At 36.3% G+C, this 23522-nt stretch overlaps 1 long non-coding RNA gene and 2 pseudogenes across 1 annotated transcript; 1 reads left to right on the top strand and 2 right to left on the bottom strand.

Annotated features, from left to right (window-relative positions):
* Window positions 1–996: 996 nt before the first annotated feature.
* LOC139810788 (uncharacterized) lies at window positions 997–2325 on the bottom strand (annotated as a pseudogene).
* A 2600-nt stretch (window positions 2326–4925) lies between these two features.
* LOC139810071 (uncharacterized) lies at window positions 4926–19858 on the bottom strand (annotated as a pseudogene).
* LOC139810009 (uncharacterized) lies at window positions 15563–17684 on the top strand. Its single transcript, XR_011731229.1, has 4 exons — window positions 15563–15761; window positions 15855–16020; window positions 16536–16673; window positions 16805–17684. It is a non-coding gene; the product is annotated as an uncharacterized lncRNA (long non-coding RNA).
* Window positions 19859–23522: the final 3664 nt, after the last annotated feature.

Genomic DNA, 23522 nt, shown 5'->3' on the forward strand with positions numbered 1-23522 from the left:
AAATGTCGGTTGGTGCTTTTTACGGCAGCTTCCCATAGTCCTCCGAAATTAGGAGCTCTCGGGGGAATAAAGTTCCAGTCAATCTTCTGTCTTGCTAATTGATCTTGAATCGCAGCTCCGTTGTTCTTCACAAAATTGTACATCTCTTGCAGTTCTCTTAAGGGGGGATCCTGGTGTAGACCACTAAAAATAAAGGTATTTTCGGGAATTTTTTTTAAAGAAATTATTTAATAAATCGCTTTGACAACTTTTGGGCTATTTTATTACGTAATTAAAATATATAAAAAAAATTTTTTTAGTAAAAAAATATGTAATATATTAGACAAAATAATAAATTTCTTTCGCCAGTATATAGAATAACAATTAAAGTAATTTAAATCGACCGTGACTGGCAATAGTCTTTTCGATATGAACATTGAAAAACTGTGAGCCAACTTGGTTTGTCGGATTCACACAGCACTTTTTCGGATCAATCATCGAGACATTATTAATTTCGACCATGGGTTTTGGTTAGTTGATGTAATTTCTAAATTAAATAGTTTAATTTTTATTGCGAAAAATATTACCCCAGCCAGGGTTTGAACCTGGAACCTCCCGTATACCGGGTGTCGTGCCAATTCGACCACTGGGGCTGTGGTAATATTTATCGCAATAACAACTATAAGATGGAGCACCAATTCTTAGGTCGACGGTGTATAATAAACAGAATAATAAATTTCTTTTGCCAGTATATAGAATAACAATTAAAGTAATTTAAATCGACCGTGACTGGCAATAATAGTCTTTTCGATATGAACTTATAGTTGTTATTGCGATAGAGGTTCATCTCCTAGTAAATGTAATAAACTATATGTACGTACAAGAGCCAACTTGATTAGTCAATAGTTTTTTAGTTATCGTGCCCATCAATTTCAAAAACGTGGTTTCGAGAAAAACGCGTTTAAAGTTTTCGGTACAGAAAAACAAATATTTTTAAAAACTTACCGCTCTCTGACGTTAATCTGCTATTCCAGGTCCGTATAATAAACCTTCTGCCTCTTCGAAGAACTCGTTTTGCTCGATTTGTCGTTGTTTTCGAGCCAATCGAGCTTCTCTGCTGCTACTGAAGCTGCGGCGCTCTTGCCTTTTCGTCCGCTCGGCCTTGTAATTGTCCGCGAATAATTTACATTGAGGCCCGATCTTTATTTGTAAGATTTCCATAATCTTGAGAACAGCAAAATATCCTTCATTAAATATGCCTGCAGTTATACAGGCGGCGATTTCAATAATTTTTACGCCAGAGTGCAGGTGTTTCGGAGCTAGCCGCCAAATGGTGGAATTATAACTTTTATTGGCATTTTGCGTGTGTCCGCCTAAGCACCTTTCTAGCCTAAGATCTTTCTTAGAAAGGTTTTCATAAATAGGCAGTATATTCTTCGCAATATCTGGATGAAGCGGAGGCGGATGGTCGAAATGTGTACCTAAGGCTTGAGCGACACGATACTTGCACCAGCTGTCTGCGCCTTCTGGACAATTTTTGTGCCTTGGATTTTCATTTGTTGAACACAAGTGCAAATATGATGTGGCCATTATAGCTTTCTCCATTCCATCGACGGATTCAATATTTCTTCTAATTGCTAATCAGTAATATTTTGTAAGTTTTTTTATAAGAACGTCAGTCAACTTCTCATTTCCGCCAAGCTTTTTTTCTTTTTTGATGTTTTGAAGCCGACTGCCTATTCGTTTCTCAACGTGTCCAATGAATTCATTTTTTGATACTGGAAAATCATCTCCGTACGGGTTTAAATCTAAAATAGCTTTGAACGTCTTAGAGTCACCGTCTCCGATATAGTTTCCGTACTTCACTCCATATTTATTTTCAGATGTAGAAAACATTTCTATAACAACATCGACTTCCATTTTGCCATCATGATTTGATGCGCATTCTTCTTGATGATTTTCGTACCATTTAGCATACTCTTCAGTACCTTCTCTTTTGCGCCAAACCGTACACGCTTAACAGTAACTACTTTTTACGACAAGATCTATTACTTTTCCGCTATAATAAGCAATTAGAGTTGTCACACCAAATAACGAAGTGAAGCCGCGTTTCTTCCATGACCCATCGCCGGATACTTTCAAATTTGTAGATGGTCTTCCTCTTTTTTCATTTTCTTCTTTTTTCTCTTTTACGGCTTTTGGGCACAAAACATCGAACACTGCTTTCGCGGCATTACGAATATGCCCCACTATAAGGTCGTACGTACTTTTACTTAGGCCTTGCCCGATGTCCATAAGGCCACAAAATAAGTTTATGCCATCTCTACTGATGCCTAAAAGCCGCATTACGAGAACTATTCGTCGGTTAATTTTATAACCATTGCTTATGAAAGGCCCTGAATTAATTTTTCGACGATTGCAGCGGCACAAAACAACAAGTTTAAATCCGAGGCCCCGATGTCCATTTTCTTGGAATTCTACTTTTTGCTTGCAGTTTCTACAAATAAGTATTTCTGAAAGTGCGCCAAAAACACTAACAAATTCAATAAGTCTATAAAAAAGAGTGAGAGTATAAGTCACATTTTCATTACTAGCAGTTGCTAATTTTCTCGCGGTCGCACTTTGTCCTACAGCTTCATTTTGTTCAGAAAACTGGTTGCCGTTAAACTTTCGCTTCCGAAGCTTCGCGCTACGAGCATTATCGCCTTTACTTCTTTTCCGAGAGGGCATCGTTTTGCCGTTAGATACGTACAGGAAATTCAGAGCAGACAAGCTCCAAGACAAACTCTCCAAAACAAACGTTCCAAAACAACAACACGTCTTAGCTGATAATAGATAGCGCACGAGAATAGTCACAATAGCCGTCGCGCCGATCGCGGCTCGCGCGCTTATGCCGCGCGCTCGTATACCTGCGCGCAAGAAATGGCTGTAAGGCCTTTAAAATTTCAAATTTTTTACTGTAACTTTAGGAATACATTCCACAAATAGTGTACTATTGATTAAAAAAAAAAAAAATTCGATTCTTTTTATCCTCTACATTAGAATTCCCTTTTAATGCTCCTACAAAATTGGTGCCGTTGTCTGAATATAGGCGGGAACAGATTCCTCTTCGATTGGTGAAGCGTTGAAGGGCAGCTAAGAACGCCTCTGTAGTCATATCTGTGACTAGCTCAATATGTATTGCCTTTGTACTGAAGCAAATGAATAGAGCTATATAAGCTTTCGAGGTATGTACTCTGCCTCGACGTCGGCTTTTCCTTATCATTATAGGGCCGGCATAGTCTATGCCGGTAATTGCAAATGGACGTAAATATCCAGTAATTCGTTCTTCGGGAAGGTCTCCCATCTTCACCTGTATGTTGGGTGGACGAAGCCGAAAACAATTTAAACACAAGCGAGTAACCTTCCGAGCCTCTCTTCGGCCGGATAGTACCCAATATCTTTGTCGTACGGTAGCCAGAAATTGTTCGGTGCCACAGTGGTGTAGCTTCTTATGCATTGCTCGAAAAATCAAACGGGTAACATTATGCTTGGCAGGTAACACTATAGGGTGTCGAGTTTCTTCTGGAAGCTGAGCTTGGCGTAAGCGGCCTCCCACACGGATTAGTTTCTTCTCGTCCAAAAATGGGTCTAATGCTTTCAGTCTGCTGTCGCCCTTAAGAGGACGCTCATTCTTCAAACGCTGTATTTCTTCTTAGAAAACTTCTTATTGTATTACTCTGACGATGTTTAGCTCTGCTGCTTCCAATTCTTCGATCATGAGAGGTCCTATAATCTTCTTTCTTCGATAACTGCTTATGAATCGGTAGCAATAAGCTATAATTCTCGTAAGCCTTTCCCAGGACGATACATCGGGTAATATGGTAGATGCTGGCGTTATCACCAGGCTGGCAATTGACTTGCATTCTGGCAATTCGATTACTGAGTCTAGTTGCTTAGGCCAGGCTTCACTTCTTGTGAGATAGTTAGGCCCGTGCTACCATAAACTATTAAGCTTTAGCTCTTTGACGGTGGCCCCTTTTGAAAGGATGTTAGTCGGATTTTCCTCTGATGAAACATAATGCCACGAGTCTGATGATGTAAGTTGCTGTATCTCGGACACTCTGTTCGCTACGAAGGTCTTCAATGTACTAGGGCATTTCTTTAGCCATCCGAGCACAATCGTGGAGTCGCTTCGCAGATCCATGTCAGTCACTCGATCTCCTAGCGATGGTTAGTGCCTTTAGAGGCGCCACTCTGGATTTGGCACAAAGCAGGTTAGAGCAAAACTCTCCATTTTCTGATTGTGTTACGGCGTATAAACAGGCGCCGTATGCTTTCTCTGAGGCATCTCCGAATCCAAATATTGTTATTTTCCTAGACGGATTATTCTTGATACAACGTGGAATCCTCAACTCGTTCAATTGAGTTAATGATAGACAATAAGCTTTCCACTTTGAGTAAAGGTCCTGAGGCAGACTCCCGTCCCATCCGATATTCAAAGACCATAACTGCTGCATAATAATCTTGGCCTTAATGATAATAGGTCCTAAAATGCACAAGGGATCATAAATTTTTAAAATCTCCGATAGAATTACGCGCTTTGTAATTTTTGTATTGTTCATGCTCTTAACACTGTACTGGAATGTATCTGTTTTCTGGTCCCAAAATATTCCTAAAGTCTTGATGGGTTCTTCCTTGTTGAGTACCAACAGATCATCCGCTTTGATTTGCTAATAAAGTTGTTAATTGCTTTACAAATCTATGACTGCTTTTAGATCGTCGGATCCTGTTATTACGTCTTCCATATAACGATCGACAATTAGAACTAGAGCTGCTAACGGGAATTCAAAGCTCTCTTTGATTGATAGTTCTTCTATACTTTCCATAGCCAAGAATGGAGCGGGAGCGGTGCCATATGTAACTGTATTCAATAAATACATCAACAATAGAGCTGTCTCAGAATCTCACCACACTATTATCTGCAGATAGCGGTCTTCTTCGTTAACTTTTATCTGGCGGAACATCATCTTGATATCAGCGGTTATGACATAGATGTGTATCCGAAAACGTAATATAATGTAAAGTAAGTCGTTCTGCAAGTTGGGTCCAGCCAGAAGCATGTCGTTGAGAGATGCACCATTGTCTGTCTTTGCTGATGCATTAAACACGACTTTTAGCTTCGTAGATATGCTTCCGGGCTTGAGTATTGGTTGACGTGGAATAAAATATAGTAGCTTCTTGTTAGCAAGCTCCTCTTGTAATATCAGACTCATGTGTCCTTGCTTCTTGTAATCTTCCATGAATTTAATATACTCTTCTCGAAGCGCCGGTTCTCTTCTAAATCGTCGCTCTAAGGCGTAAAAGCTGCTGATGGCACGTTCCTTCGAGTTTCCTAGTGTAACGTTAGGGTTTTTGGGTAGACATACTTCAAACCTTCCATCCGAATCTCATTTGTATGTTTTCTTAAAATGATCTATACAATATTTTTGTATTAAAATTTTCTATATAATATTTTTCTTGTGCGTTGTATTGGCGCGGTGCATGAATCTCCTCTTGCGTCCAAAATTTCTCAAGGTGCTCACTTAAAGCTTGGTTGGCCACTACAAGTGAGGTTGAATTTGTACTCGGACGAGCATCTATTAGTTCACCCCCTATTATCCATCCTAAGAGGATTTTCTGCCAAGTCGGATGTCCTCGTCGTCCCTTGATCTGGCCTACACATAACAAATTCCAGAATAGGCTGGCACCTATTAGCAAATCTATTTCTCTCGATTTATCAAAGTCAGGATCGGCGATTCTATTATCTTCCGGTAGCGTAATGAACCTTTTATTAATGTTGACCTGCGGTAATCTTGATGTTATTACCGGCAGAACCAAGCAATCCAAATCTGCTCGGAAACCGGAATGACAAGATTCTATACGTATCGTCGTGGAAATTTAATATTTGTAATTGTACGTTTTGCATAACGCCATTGATAGTCCTCGATTCCTTTTTACAGGGAACTTGTAATCTTCTAACTAATTTGCTTGTAACGAGATGTGATTGAGAGCCTGGATCTAATAAGGCTCGGCATGTTAGTCGCTTTCCATCAATATCTCTCACATATATTTGAGCTGTCGCTAGGATAACGTGTGATCTTAGCGCGTTGCTTACTCTTGCTGTTAGGATAGACCGCCCATCTTCCGTGTTGTAATTCGCTGTATTCTTGACACAAGGCATGACGACTGGCTTGTCTTCATCCTCTAATTTTCTTGATTCGCTGCTATTTGCTTGATCCTTAGTCTCCGTAGACCCTACATGTAATAACGTGTTATGTGCTTTGGAGCACTTGCGACAATTCGTAGATTTGCAATTTTTCACGTAATGTCCCGTCTTCAAACATTTGAGACACAAATGTTTTTCCTTCACTGCTGCCTGTCTATCCGATGCAGACATCTTCAATAAGTCCGAGCAATTATAGACTTGATGATTACCCTGATTACCCTTGCATATGGGGCATGACTGTGACGTCGAAGCTAGTGTGACTCGCTTGTCACTCTTCTTAGCAACATCCTTCTTTTGTATTGTCTCGTGTTTACCTTGACCTTGACCGCTGTCCAACATTTCTAAAGTACGACACCTTTCATTAAGGAACTTTAAGAAATCTTCTGTCGTTGACATATACTCTGGTGCTCTTTGACCTATGTCTTCTTCCCAGTCACGTTGCGAATAATAGTCTAATTTATTTCTAGCCAAAAATATTATGATTGCATCCCACTGTGCCACGGGCAATCTCAAGACTTCTAACGCCTTAAGATGGGTACGCAAATGTAAGGGAGACCGGGGCTATTCGTGACTCTGCTAAAATTTTGTCGCGGGCCTAACTTTAAAATGCTTGCTGCTAGAAACCTGTAATATCAATCACAGATGTTTCTTAGTGTCCTCTAGGTACCAACGGAATGGCATTTGCGTGTCAACCACCCATGTAGCACAGCAGCACGTGCAAAGCGCTTTAAAAGCGCTATTGAGAATGCACCTTCCAAAACCGCTGTCAGTTACGCACTTTTTTGACAGATGGCTATTTTGATGGATTTTGACTCATAGTGTGCCAAAAATGATTTCTAAGACTAAAACGTTGCTTGAAAACATGTAATTCACTTTGAAAAATACTCAAAAACACTTTCGTCAATCATGCGCGTAAAAAGCGCTTTAAAAGCGCTGTTGAGAATGCACCTCCCAAAACCGCTGTCAGTACGCACTTTTTTGGCAGGTGGCTATTTTGATGGATTTTGATTCACAGTGTGCCAAAAATTATTTCTAAGACTATCAAAGGTTGCTTGAAAACATGTAATTTACTTTGCAAAACATTTAAAAACATTTTCGTCAATCATGCGTGTAAAAAGCGCTTTGAAAGCGCACGTAGCACAAGAGCGCGTGCAAAGCACTTTGAAAGCGTTGTTGAGAATGCATCTTCTAAAATTGCTGTGAAAATGTGCAATTCGCGTATAAAACATCTATAATAACTTTCAAATCTTTTAGAAATAATTTTTGACTCGCATGAGAAAAACATGACTCGCCCTCGTGTCTTTATTGTGAAGAGGTTAAAACACGACATTTATATTATATCACACGCTCGCTGCGATACCGTCATATACGGGCGCGATTCGGCTTTTGCATAATAACAACGATTGGCACACGGCGAAACGCGACGCGATAGCCAGTTAATTTATCGCTTTTTCGTATAAGCGAAAGAATTGGCTACCGCGTCGTAATGTATCTCGAGCGTGGCAAGTGCGGGATGCATGTGTGCACGCGGCATTACTCGCGAGTACGGAGAGAGACGGGGGAGGAGGGGTCGGATTCACGCCCACGACGCCTGCGTCCGATTGTCATTTTCAAAGTCGCGAATCGTAAACATGTCTGTACGTGCGTGCGTGTTCATCAGTCTCGTCAAGAGGTTATTCGATCAAGGCCCGTAGTCTCGATCTGTGTGCAAACGCGTCAAGACGTGTTTCGTCCGGTATATAGAATTTTGTGAAAATTGACGATGTGTAATATATCATCCGTGTGGTAGTGGGTTAATATATACGAGTAAAAAGAAGAGGAATAAACGCATATATTTTGAGTAATATGGTTGTATAACCCCTGATCAAGGGAGCTTGAACCAATATTGTCTGAACTAGTCATCAAGGTCGTCGTCGTCTTCGGACGTGGATACTCTGTAAGTAGTTTCTCATATATTTGTACGCGTGTAAAAATACATAAGTCGTATAATTACCCCGGCTTGTAATATATGCAAGCATTTTTTACAGAGAGTCCGTTCCGAATTGCGCATCAAACGCATAGCGTATATATATTATTTGTCCTTGATGTTCATCGAACGTTTAAGAAGAATAAATAGTGCTCTGCGTTTGATGTACAAATTCGGAACGCGCCCAGAGGTTACGATACAGTTCATGTATTTCTACAAATATATATATTATATGCATTTATTTGTTTTTGTGTTCTAATTCTGTTTTTTTTATTCCAAGATTTAATTTTGCTGCCTAGTTGTGTCGTCCCTGACAACATAAGTGGGAACAGGAACCTGCATGGTGCTACGTTATAGATTAGCTAATATACTAACTAGCTAATAATAACAATCAAAACAGCGAAATTGTTAACGTGGTTACTCATGAATTCTCCCGTAAGTATTACTTGTTACGAGATACTACCGTGTATCTTCTCTTGATTCCGAGGGGCTTTTCACTTGAGAAATCGTGGATTTCCTTGTTTTAACGTTAAAAAAATCTTTTAGAAATCTTAGTAATCAACAGAAATCATTCAGAAATCTGTCAGCCATGGATAAAAATCACATAGAAATCAAAGTGGAAATCTTATAAAAGTTTTCTCAGTGTCACGCACTCACACCAACTCATACTAATTCGCGCATTATTTCGGATCTCTTTCGTGCTAACTCGAGTCTTGTCGGCCTCAGCTGACAAGAGGCGAAGTCGAGGGCGAAGTAATCCGAGATAGTCCGAGTTTTGACACAACATTTCTTATATCTTTTAGGTTATGATAATCGTTGGTCACAATTGAACTTTCATCTAAGCATATCTGTTTTATTAAAATCTAGATTAAAATAAAGTAATAACCCTTCGTAAGTAGAAATAATATTTAATTTTTTTTACTAAAGTACATAAGTTTGTTGTGAATTTTGTCGTGAAACTGTGTGTAGAATAAAAATATTTGTTTTTCATGTTTCGTAATAAAATTCAGTTGTTATAAAGATTACACGGAAAAAAAATTTTGTTAACGCGGAGCCCAACACGTAGTGCTGACGAAATTGCAACATTTAGAGTGGGTTAAGTTTTCGCTACTGTATTGCAGGAAAATGCCTTATGCTGTGGTAACATAAGTTGTAGTCTAAACTTTAGTTTCTTACGGCACAACGTTAGGCTAGGACAGAACTAACGCTTTCGGCATTAGCGTACACTTGGCACCTGTGCTTGAGGCGTCGCTGTACGATAGAGGTTATAACCTCTATAAATAACGGTAGAGGTTATGCGCGAGGTTATGCGACGAATTGAGAAAAGTAAACAACTTTGGAAATGCATTGTTGCCATATGTAAGACAAAGACGCGTACATGTGCTATAAGAATAGGATTTAGCATGGTGGAATTGTCTTCCTAAAGCATAAGCAGCATAACAGTAAGGCTACCTGATGACTATGTCCATTCCAGCACTACAATATTGATGTCACAGGCTAATATTTGCTTGTCAAAACCTAACATTTTTCTCCGTGTAATCTACTAAATACTTTTAAAATAGTGTTATTCATATGTCAATTTTAGTAAAATTTTACAAATGCGAAAATTTAAATACACTTTACAGTCTAATAAAAATTGTATTTATATACATATTTTCTAAATATTGTTTATCTTTGTAGGATAGTATGAATATTGTAAAACCTCGTGTTGTAATGGCCTCAAAACAGACACAAACTGATGATATTAACAGTATAAATGAAAAGTGTACAACTTGCAGACGAAAAAACGAAACTGAAGAAGCTGCAGCAGAAATATTTTGGAATATAGTCGAGACTGAGACATCCATTAAATTGCCGTCGTATGTAAAAAACATTTTTAAAATACACCATGTAGATAATTATGTATCTTTACGTGAAGTCGGAGAAGCGCAAATCAACGAAATGGAAAAGTTTGTTGCAAATGATTTACTATTACTTTTGGATGAAACTAAAAATCTCGAAAGTTTTTTTGGAATTTTCCATAAGAACCCAAAAAGTTTTCGTTTCATGAGTGGCGTAAAAACTCAGATTCATAATGTAATTACTTACGTTAAGTCTTTAAAACCGCAAGTTTGGAATAAAAAAATTAACAATTTTTCACCAACTTCTGTGTATCGAAAAGAAACTAATACAAAAACAACCAGTATGTCATCGAGTGATCCAATTATTCCAAATGGTTGTGATGTTGAAAGAGAAAAGAAAAAAATAAAAAATTTAATTGTTTTGTATGTAAAAAATTCAAAAGAACTAATGAACGATACAGAATTACAAGAGAAAGTGTTGGCTGACTTGAAGGTTAATGTTACAATTTTAGCAGATCCACAAAATGCCTTAACTTCATTCACATATTCTTCTCAAATAACATGTTCTTTATGTGATAGTGAATGTAACGTTAACAAAGTGTTTCAAAAAAATGGTAAAAGTAAATGGATATTGTCTAACTTTTATAGGCACATAAATGGTCATATCAAAAAGACAAAGTCTGTTTCCATTAAGAAATCTCGAAACAATTTTAATTTTTCCAATTCATCAAATGAAAGCATTTGTCAAGCAGAAAAGGAAAACATGGATCTGAACAGCAGCATATCTGAAAGCAATAATAATACACATACAATAGTATCTACGCCAAATCTGGAAAATTCTACTTCTTTCGAACCTTTGATGAATTATCATTACCACAGTACACCAAACTCGATACCAGCAACAAGTAATAACTATCTTCAAGAAATAAATGGACAATTTACGATGAATTTAGACTGTGGAGGACTGATAAGCAGTTCTTGCAATATTCTACAAACACTTCAGGGGGAATAAATGTAGAATGATTACCGGACGAATCATTCTGTTGATTTAAAAAATGTTCGAAATATTGAAGAAGCAAGCAATTCTACTTACCCCTTTCGAAAAAACTAAATGAAGCTTCGCATGAAAAAATATTGAAAAACAAAAGAGGTTATAAATATGATGAGGCATTGAAACAATTTTCACTTCAGGGGGAATAAATGTAGAATGATTACCGGACGAATCATTCTGTTGATTTAAAAAATGTTCGAAATATTGAAGATAGCAAGCAATTCTACTTACCCCTTTTGAAAAAACTAAATGAAGCTTCGCATGAAAAAATATTGAAAAACAAAAGAGGTTATAAATATGATGAGGCATTGAAACAATTTTCAAGCTACATATTTATGACTGGAGGTAGAATTGCATACGAAACACTAGCAACTAATTTGCCACTTCCATCAACAAGTACAGTAATGCGAACCATGACCAGGTCAAGTTCTTCAATAATTGAAGGAGAATGTCGATTTGAAGAGTTAAAACTGTTCTTAAGCTCTAGGAATCTGCCTCCTTACGTCTGGCTAAGTGAAGATGCAACTCGAATTATAAATCGAATTCAATATGATCCAAAAACGAATCAATTGGTTGGTTTTGTATTACCCTTAGATTCTAATGGTATGCCTAAAACCAAAACATTCCTTGCGACTTCTGCAAAAGTAATTGAAAATATTTTTTATGCAAATAAGCCAGCTCCACTTCTATACGCGATAATGGTACAACCGTTAGTTAAGAATAGTCCGCCTTTTTGTCTCTGTTTGTATGGAACTGATAATAAGTTTAATACCAAAGATGTAAGAGACCGCTGGAATTTTATTATCAAGGGATTGTTGGATGTTTCATAACAGTTCTTGGCGTATCTTCTGATGGAGATAGTCGCTTATTAAGAGCAATGTCAATTGAAAGCTGTTTAGGAACACATAATCATAAATTTCTGACTGTAGATGATTTTGACGTAGTTTTTCCAGGATTTTGTGCAAAACGTTTACCTAATGTTATTTCTTGTCAAGATACTATTCATATTGGAGGAAAATTAAGAACAAGATTGTTGAAAGATACTGCATTGCTGCCAATTGGAGATTACGTTATTTCTGCCACTCATATCAAAATGTTAATGAAGCTTGTTTCCAGAGATAAACATCAATTAACAGAAAAGGGCGTTTCTAATTCCGATAAAATGAATTTTCAAGCAGTCATTAAAATTTGTGATCCAAAAATATGGGCTTTATTAGAAAAACATGTTCCAACCAGCGAAGGAACACGAGCCTACCTACAAATAATGTACTACATTTTAACTGCATATTTGTCTGAAGCCATTACTGTTCATGATAGAATTTATTACATCTGGTATTCTGTTTTTTTCTGCGAATGTGGCGTTCTTGGCTGCGAACAATTGCTAACTACTCAGTGACTGAACATTTCATAAGTCGAAATTCTTACATATGTATTGAAATAAATGCTCACAGTTTGATAAGTGCAATCATACTGTGCAGGGACAAACAAATGCCTGAATGTTTCTTACCATTGTTATTTAGCAGTCAGCCTTGTGAAAGTTTCTTCCGACAATTAAGGTCGATGACAACTACTTATTGTATGATGGTGAATTTTACAATGCTAGATTGCATCCATAGAGTTTCGCGAATTCAGCTCCAATCTGACATCTCGGTGCAAAAGCATTCTGATTGCGATACGTTCAGGTTTCCTCGAGTAAAGCATTTAAATGCATCATTTGAATCTCAAGATAAAGAAGTAGCTTATGAAAACTTCTTGAGTAACAGCAATACTGCTCTTCCAAGTAACAGCGAAATTATTCACTTAATGAACAGAGCAAAAGAAGATGCATTTCACTCAATGTGTAATTTAGGCATTGAAATCGATGTAGACGTTGCAGAAAAAGTAGATTTTCAATGTGTTACAACTGACGACACTGAAAATAATGATTTGTACGATGAAGGAATAGAATTTGAGGAGGATTTTGATTTAAACTTAAGAGCAGATGAAGAAACATTGACAACAGATTCAGTAGCAGATTCTAATTTGGATCTTTTGACAGATTTGACCGTATTATCAGCGATACAAGGTCATTTAGAACTAAAAAATTACACAAATTTGACAAATAAATTGGATGAAGAAAGTCCGTTTACAGTTGTTACAGATTCTTCTGGAAAAGAGACTATAGTAAGAAAATCGTCTATCTGTTGGCTTTTAAATCAATTCTCGGGAAAATTAAGTAGTGATAGATTACAGAGAGTTCGACAATCTGAATATGAGTCGTATAAAGCAAATACTGTAAATCTTTCAGAGGATTTCGCTGAAGAATGTGAGCAAATAAATATTGGTGATTGAACAGTATTTAATCGGATTGACAATAATAAATGTCTTATAGGCCTTGTTCTCGGATTTGGTTATTTAAATGGCACAACACAAAAAACAAAAGAGTATTCTAGTACTTATGCAAACATTAAAGGAAACCAAAGAGATATCGGAGTATCATGTCAATGGTTTGGACTTACGGGTGGGGGATATTTAACATTAATGAACACTTTTGCACACGGTTATATAAACATTAATAAGTACAAATTAACAACATCTGCGCCTGTCATTACTGACGTAGGTTTGGCACTTTCAAGAAACATATTTATAAGAATCAAAGAATTGTTTTAAGAAAAAAAAAGTAGTAATGTAATGTTGCTTTATTTTTTATTTATTTTATTTTATTATATTTTATTTTATTAATATACGTGATGCCAAAGATATTGTTAATCAGTTTTAATAAATTTATGGTATAAGTAAAAAGACTGTATAATATTAAACTAATATTTTTATCCAATTTCTTTATTTTAATAAGGAATTCCCCAAATATCTATTAATATTCATTTTTATTTAAATCAGTTTTAATTGTTTCGTAACGTTTATAATATATATATATATATATATATATATATATATATATATTTATAATATATTTATATTTATAAATATATATTTGAGATTTATTTAAGAATAAAAACAATCTAAAAACTATCAAGTGGAAAACTATTTTTAATTTCGTACATATTTAAAAAATTTGAATTGCTTTACGTTCTTAACATCTTACTTGATTCGTACGAATATAAGCAATCGAAAAAAAAACCGATTTGTCCCGACCTCGCCCGATCGAGCCCGGCGCAGTTGCTGACGATCAGTGGAAATCACTGGTAATCCCGAAGAAATCTTAGAAATCAACATGGCAGTCAATAGAAATTTCGTTGTGAATGCCGCAGTCCAAGTTCTTTGATTTCCAGATTTCTTGAGTGAGAAGCCCCTCGCTTGATTCTCTTGATTTATTGACTACCAAAGACTGGTATAAGTTTAAATAAATAAAAATCTTTTTTAATATTTAGATATTTATTCTTTCTTAATAATAATATAGATTTATTTTATATTTTTGTATGTTTTATATATATATAGAAAAAGATTTTTATTTATTTAAACTTATACCAGTCTGGTAGTACAATAAAACTTTCTCGTAAAAAACTTAAACATCGACATATTTTAAATACTACAAAAAATATTTAACACAAATCTCTTGCAAGAAAAAAATAGTTTAAAAATTATATTTTACTACACACGCGTTCTTTAAGTATGTAATTACAAAGAAAAGTCACTTGAGATCTGAAATTAAATTGAAGAAAGTACTACAAGGAAATAATATGAACTAATGTCATATAACAATCTGTCTACTGTATATGGATGTAGCTTATCAGAAGCACAGAATTCAAAAGATGGTAAAAGATGCAACGCTAATTTAGAACGATAAAGGATATTATTGTTATATCAATTGAATAATACATATTGCGGAATTATGCACTAAAGAATTAACATTGAGCTATTAATTATATAGTCTGGACAATATATTTATCAATTGACAATAAAATGTTATTTAAATATTGAACGTAACAGAAATATATAAATTTTATTTTTAAATTTATATTTGATATCTCTTTCTGACAAAATTATTTCTTACATTTTCTGTATCCAGTGATGAAAGGTTTGAGAATTTCAGAAAATGTTCAGAAAGAAGTAGATACTTGATATAACAATGATATCCTTTATCGTTCTAAATTAGCGTTGCATCTTTTACCATCTTTCGAATTCTGTACTTCTGATAAGCTACATCCATATACAGTAGACAGATTGTTATATGACATTAGTTCATATTATTTTCTTGTAGTACTTTCTTTAATTTAATTTCAAATCTTAAGTGACTTTTCTTTGTAATTACATACTTAAAGAATATTAAAAAACGCGTGTGTAGTAAAATAAAATTGTTTTAAAGCTGCATTAAAAAATTCTCTAATCTTACTTAGAATTTTGATAAAAATTCCTGGAAAATCCTGGATTTTTCAAGGAATAAGTTTACAAAATTTGAGACATTCTTATAAAACTTTAAATCAGATATTTAGTATTGAATTCATTTTATTTGTTTTATTTATTTTTGTTTATTAAGTAACCATGCCTCCAAAGAAGATTCTTAAAACGAGCTACATAAAGCATCAGGCAGCATCTGCTGCTCGAGATCAACTCCAAAAAATTCTTAATGCTTCACAAGAGGAAGCTATCAATAATGAAATCCATATTGAAAATCCTCGAGCACATATTCAACTTGGAACTGAGTTGTTTCTCCAAAACGGCGACAACTATGATTTTGCGGTAAATATTTAATGTCCTGCATTTATGAAAACTTAGCAACTCATCTCAACACATCAATATAACTTTTTGCTAATAACTTTTTTTTCTGTACAGGTATCCCATTTTAGTGTTGTAGCTGGGAGAGGGGTACACGAAGGAGAAATGGCTACTAGTATATGTAAGAAGATTTTTTCTCCTGAAGTTGCATTACAACTGAATTGGACAGGGACAGAGATAAAAAAAGGAATCAAGTCACTAAAGTGCGGTACGTGCATTATTGGTAAGTTATTGAAAATTCTGAGAAAAAAAACATGAAACTCTTACTTTCAGTCCTGCTGTGTCTTAAGGAGGGAGCCTCATGTAAAATGACGAAACAAGTAAGTTTAAAGACAATGGTATTTAGTTATCTACATGCATGCCAAAGGGCAAATTGATTGGTCGAATAGTTTATCAGTAATCTTGCACGCCAATTTGAAAAACATGGTTTTGAGAAAAACGCGTTTAAAGTTTCAAGTTCTCGGAGCGCGCGCTTTACTTGCGTAACGCTCAGGTATAAAATCGCCTATTTCAAGTTCGAATTTCGCTCTGGAACTTTCGGAACATATTCTAGAGATATTATACTATAATGATTTGTGCAATAAAATTTTTTCGATTTTTTTTGCTGGTTACATGAGGCTCTCCCCTTAAAATACACTTGATCTACTTTTAATAAATATGATGATTAACTTATCAACTTAAATCCTGTATTTAGTATTTCTCATGCATAATATTGTAATTTTTAAAATCTTTTTTCAGATGCATGTGGCAAACAATATAAAGGAAATTTTTCGAGATCAAAAGTCACAGGCTCCATAAGTACGTGGCTTCGAAGTAATTCAAAGAAGAGAGCCATAAATAATGTTGATTTGCCAAGATAATAAAGATTTTTCAAAAGTTGATTACCTACCCCTATAGGTACAGATACTTTTTTGTTATGTTTTTTGCAATGTCAAAATAGAGGTTGTCAAAGGAAAATATATGAAATTATATAACTACAGGTATAAATGTAAAAATTTGTTTTACAGGTGACAAGAGCAGGTAACAACGAAAGCGGGACTATATACACGAGTGGTTATAACCAAGATGAGTCGATATTCGCACGGCTATCCGTAAATGCAGCGCAGAAGCATTTTATTTTATTTTGTATCGCGAAAGTTCGTAAAAAAAATCGAAATAAATTATTTCCAATTATGTTCCAATTATGTTATATACACGAGTGGTTATAACTAAGATGAGTCGATATTCGCACGGCTATCCGTAAATGCAGCACAGAAGCATTTTATTTTATTTTGTATTGCGAAAGTTCGTAAAAAAATTGAAATAGATTATTTCCAATTATGTTCCAATTATGTTATATACACGAGTGGTTATAACTAAGATGAGTCGATATTCGCACGGCTATCAGTAAATGCAGTGCAGAAGCATTTTATTTTATTTTGTATCGCGAAAGTTCGTAAAAAAAATCGAAATAAATTATTTCCAATTATGTTCCAATTATGTTATATACACGAGTGGTTATAACTAAGATGAGTCGATATTCGCACGGCTATCCGTAAATGCAGCACAGAAGCATTTTATTTTATTTTGTATTGCGAAAGTTCGTAAAAAAATTGAAATAGATTATTTCCAATTATGTTCCAATTATGTTATATACACGAGTGGTTATAACCAAGATGAGTCGATATTCGCACGGCTATCCGTAAATGCAGCGCAGAAGCATTTTATTTTATTTTGTATTGCGAAAGTTCGTAAAAAAAATCCAAATAGATTATTTCCAATTATGTTCCCAATTATGTTTGACATGTGAGAATAATGTTTATCAGTTAACTATCGACGGTTAAATGCCATAAAAATTTCAACCAATTTGTAACAAATCAGTATTAAAATACATAATATTATGTATTATTTTATGACTATTTATTTCAATAACGTTTCCCACACTATATTAATCTACGCGCTTATAATGCGCTTATAATGCGCTTTTTGAACGGATTTTGAGCGCGCTTTGAACGCTATAAAATTGCATTTTTTCCTGCGCTGGTCTTACGCGCTTATAAACGCTTTTTCTAGTGGATTTTGAAAGCGCTTTTAAAGCGATAATATGCTTCTAAAGCGCTAAAAAAGCGCTGAATTCCTGCACCCGCAGTAGCGCTTTTAAAACGCTTTTCAGCCGCTGTTGTGCTACATGGGCATTTTTCTCTCTCAGTGACAGAAAGTTTGATTTCAAGTGCTCAAAGTAAATTTTTTCAAATCCCAAAAATTTGTTTTCTCGCCGAATAAAATAATAAGAGATCCGAAACGGTAAGTTGTATTTAGTCACTCGACTTCACTAAGCATAATGCATGAGTAGATTTTATGGTATTCTTTCTTATCTGTAAGTCACGGATCATGAATAAAGAAAAATCACGCCGAGGCATTTCGTGACACGAGCAATCGGGGCAACCAAAAACGCCACGAATAAGCGTTCAAAGGAAAAACCAATTCGCAGGGGCCGCGGACGCCTTCGAGAAGTGGATTCCCGTAATCGAATGTGAACAATGAAGGCAATTAATGGAACAGGCGTTACATTTTTCCTCATAATTTTTTATACATATAATTTGTAAATTCTGACAAATAAAGGCTTTTTCAAAGTATAAAGTAGATAAAAATTGCAAAAACAAAAAAAATCTATATAGTTCGTTCAATCAGAGAAAGTGTTACGCATTATCCCGTGGTTTGTCACGAATTACCCAGGCTTCGGGGCAATTCGTGATACATGACACAGCGATACATTTCTTGATATATTTCGAGACTTGTGAGAGAAAAACCTATATATATTTTTTCTTTTAAACTAGAAAGATGGACGATTACATCGCACAAATAAAAATTTTTTAAACATTTATACGAGCGAGAAAAAAATTCGAAACAAAAATGTGTCACGAATAGCCCCGGTCTCCCCTACTATAAACTGTTTCAACGACGCGTGCTTATTTTTAGTAATCTTTTAGTAATTGGAAAGTCCAAAAGCTGCGCTAAGTGGCTGTTTATAATGAGCTTCTTATTATCGTAATGCTTTTTGAGCAGCTCCCATGCCACTGTATAATTCTCCGCCGATGTCGTCAAGCTACTTATCACCTGCAAAGCTTCGTCTTTTAATACGCTCCTCAAATATTGAAATTTTTGTACCTCAGATAATTTCGGATTATCGTGTATAATGGATATAAAAGAATCTTTAAATAGCATCCACTGCTCATACGTACTGTTAAATGTTGCTAACTCTAGCGTAGGTAATTTAATATCAAGCATACCTGGATTTGCTCTACCGACTACGTGATTTTGCGGCGCGTATGCGACCGCCGGTACCTGCCGAATTGTGGCTAGAATAGAATGCACCTTGTCTACCGTCTCGTAATACACCTGTTCAAATACGATCCGTTCACCTTCCTCAGCTAGCAATACTTCCTGTAGGTGCTCTTCGTCTTCCGATCGTTCCGTCTCGATTTTTGTCTGAATGTCATTAAATGCCTTCCATATTTCCTCTATTTTTGCTGCACGTGCCTCTACTTGTGCTTGCGTGATTGCCTCTTCCCTTTCCAGGAAATGTTTGATCCTTGTTAATTGACCCTTCAATTGTGCGCGTGCTGCTTTTAGCTGCCGCAGATCCGCCATATTGAGGTTATGCTATTTCTCGTAATATATTTCTCGCGTATTTACTGTACTACTAATGAATCGACTCGCCTTGCACGCGAGCCCCACACGTTGGGCGCTAAAATGTTGTGTATCCAGTGGATAGGATATTGCGACGGGTATGAAATCGAATAATGCTACTTGCAATGCTTGCGATGCTTTACTTGCGATCTGTTACAATACGATACAATGACTGACTGACTCGATACAGTTTGCGCGGGAAGCGCCTCCTCTTATGGTAACTTTCTATATCGACAGGGCATATCCTCAACAGTGTATACCTTGTGCAGTTTGGACCTTATGCAAACCTGCTGTCGCGTTATTTCAATTTCGTCGTGCAGATACCGCGTGTAATCGTCGAACGTTATCGACCTGACTACGACGTTACTCTTAACACCTTTAACCTTTTTCATATTTTTCTTAACGTCGTCTCACAAGGCGTACATCTTTGCTCTAAGCTCGACAAATTCGGTCATTATCGCACCGTTGTTTTCGTCTTTCATCAAATCCGAAGCTTTTTTATTGGCGAGTGAGATACCGTACGCATTATCGATCGCGTAATTGCTAGTGTCAAATCTATTAATGTGGCGCTTCATGGTATCGTATATGTTGTTGCACTCGATGTGATAAATGAGACTGTCCGTATCGGTGTACGTGACTTTACACTTGTCGCGATACAACGGTAACATGTACTCGTGATGAAATTCATACAAACATGTCTTGGACATATCGAGGATGCACATACCCACGTAGATTGATTTTTTGAACTTCGCCTGAAGTTTTCGCATTTCTATTGCTACTAGATTCTCTGAAAAGACGCTCCAACTGTGAAAATTTGGTTTCGCGATCATTGCCTCCGCGCCTTATCTACCCTCCCAATGAGTCACGAGTAGCACGTCAACGTGATTATGCACGTTCTCCATGGTTTTGCCAAACACAGCGTTCTTCATCAATTTGTATAAAGTTTTTTCACATTCTTGGCCAATGTTTTAAATTTCGTATTAAGTTCTATATAATCGCGAAGCCATTGCGCAAATTTCAATACGCGGTGAATCTTTGCAATACGGAGACCGTGACGAGTACACTGTTGCAAGTTGCGATAATGTATGACATAACGTTTCTTATCGTATAATGTTGCGAGGAGCTTGTCCTGCTGCTTACCGGGTGGTTTATCGCGCGTAGGACAGAACGGTAGGTCAGTGTGCGCGTCGTGAAGATGTTGCGGATACTCCAAGTCGACTTCGAGAATGTAGCCTATCGAGGAATCCAACGCGACATCCATAACATTAAAATCCGTTACGTCGTCGACCCATTGAAAATCTGCACATGGCAATGGTTGACTCATTGCCCAGCCGTACAGGTTGTTTACGTCAAAATACATCAGGTACGACGACGGTTTCGATGGATCGTACGACTGCATGTACATGTTGTCGGCCAGCGCGTATCTGTTTGAACATTGACTCAAACCGCCGCGTACACCGCGTTCGATAACCATGTCAATGTCGGTGAGCAGTTCGAAATTGATATGTGTATTCTTCAACATAGCATCCCACGTAAAACCCGGTAGAGTGTAATAATACGCGGGATCGAGTCCATAACTCGCGACGCAGCTATCGCGAAAATTTTCAAAGATATCGGCCAACAGTAAGACATCGGTTTTGAGATATAAATCACTGTAGTCACCGAGCGTTCGAATGAAGAACCGCTGCCAGACGTTGACGGCGTGCGCGTAATCGCTATCGGATACGGTGTCATCTGTCAATGAACTGTGAAACAAGTCGCGCGGTGGTAAACACGATTCCTCCAACTTTTTGACACAGTTAATGTACTCGTACGGAAATACGCCTTTTCGTGTCAGCAAATCAAAATTTTTGCAGATAATTTACAAAATTCGCGTTGTAATATTTGCAGTTTATCCTTGCTGAGATAAGATGTCAATTTGTCAAGACTAACGGTGAGAAACTTGTATAAATCGATAAATCGCAATTTGATACAAGTTTCCTTATCTTTATATTCGGTGCTTTTAACGTTTTTCATAAACAATATGTATTTTTGTTTTGTGATTGGAAGTAAGTCTACACGTCCTTCGTACGCTGTAGCTATTTCCGTGATAATAAAATGCGCGTCGTAACCCGATAAATTGTGGAAAACTATGGGAATGCAATGCGAATCTTTGTAATTTAAGTTACAATTTGAATGCGCGGGACCTCTGTATCGACCGGTCAGATGACAATGATCGCGTACTCGCACGTCGTCTGGCTCGAACGGTTTTTCGCACACGTGACAGTGCGTTGCGCTGTTAAACTTTTCCCACTCGTCCCGCGTGAAATCCGCCATGGGTAGGGTCGGTGCACCATTTGTGGCCACTTTAAGGGGATGCTGGAGCCGTAGCCGAACTCGATCGGCGTCGGTAAAGAAGACCGGCGAACTATATCTGTCCTTGTATAGACAAAGATATAGACAAGGATAGCACGCTACATTGCACGCACACATACGCACGATGCACACCGACATTATACTTTTATATTACGCTTCCAAATCTTGATTTGAGGGGTTTATCGATGTTTTTCTTGTTGTGCAATTCGGGGAAACTTGTTTTCGCGTTCGTACCAATGGTATATCTCTTATATGAAATACATCTTGTGACGAGCTGACAGCTCGCCGCAACTCGAGACGCCATATTGGGATAAGAGTAGGATAAGGAAATCTGTACTTCCGTAATTTTTTCTCGTTTTCTATATAAAATCGGAGTTTCCCCGAATCATTAATGTATGTACTGCAATTCTGGAGAAGGATTTTTAATTCTGTCAAATTAATACGACGCTACGTGCCGACAAAAAATGCCGGTAAAACAGACGGCTCCAGCATCCCCTTAAGGATATTTGACGAAATAAATGCGTATTAATTAAATTCTTGTTGTTATGTAACGTTTTTAACTACTTTAATATATTCTTAAGAATCTTTTAGATAAGAAACTTACAGTTTTTTTTTACAGTTTTTAGATAATTAAATCGAGTCGATTTAATTCCGGGGAAAGAAGGGGTTTTTAATTCTAACAATTACTGTGTTTTAAGTCCGAAAATTTAATCGGCGCGCAGTGGTTTAGAAAATGTATATGTATATATATAGTATATATGTATACAGAAACCAATATAAGGCTGCCAAAAGACCTAAGATTGGATATGGCTTTGTTACTAAATTGATAAAAAACTTAAGATCAGCAAACAAATAAACTTAAATAAATGTTTCAAAAATAAAAATTATATCATAAATTCCGATTTCACCGTTTTTGGCCACCAAAACACCAGTTTTCGCCACAATAAGTACTAGTTTAGGCCACATAATGAAACTAAAGTTAATTTTTAATTAAACAATTAATAAATAGGTATATATAATAAAAATTATGATTTATTTTCACTGTTAATATTTATTTTTAATAAAATATTATATATTTGTCATATGGTCGGTACCGAGAAATCTCCTACTACCTAATGGCATTTTCCGAGACATTTTGTGGATTCCAGGTCTGACCTGGAAACATAATATGTCTAATGATATTTTCCAGGACAGTCTTGGAAAAAATGTATACATATACGAATTATGTACACTCAAATGTATATGTACAAAAGATTGTCCTGGAAACTAACGTTAGACCATAAAATGGCACATACCATTAGACCATATTGGTACATATAATGGTATAACTCAAAATTGTATAATTTTACATTATTTACGAAAATTTGTTTATGTCCTGGAAACTAACGTTAGGCCATAATTTATTACATGTCTGTTTTTACTTATTTACGTATATTCAGCGCGTTTAATATACATTTTAACGTTTGCGAACGTGGTAAAAGAATGTGAGTTTACGGTATTCCACACACGTCAACCCGATTCCGCAGACGTTAACCCGCAAGTGAATACATTCACTTTATATATGAAAAATTTTCATGTCCTGGAAACTAACGTTAGGCCATAATTTATTACATGTCAGTTTTTGCTTATTTACGTATATTCAGCGCGTTTAATATACATTTTAACGTTTGAGAACGTGGTAAGAGAATGTGAGTTTACGGT

The sequence above is a fragment of the Temnothorax longispinosus genome, chromosome 3, assembly GCF_030848805.1.
Source record: "Temnothorax longispinosus isolate EJ_2023e chromosome 3, Tlon_JGU_v1, whole genome shotgun sequence".
Lineage (NCBI taxonomy): Eukaryota > Metazoa > Arthropoda > Insecta > Hymenoptera > Formicidae > Temnothorax > Temnothorax longispinosus.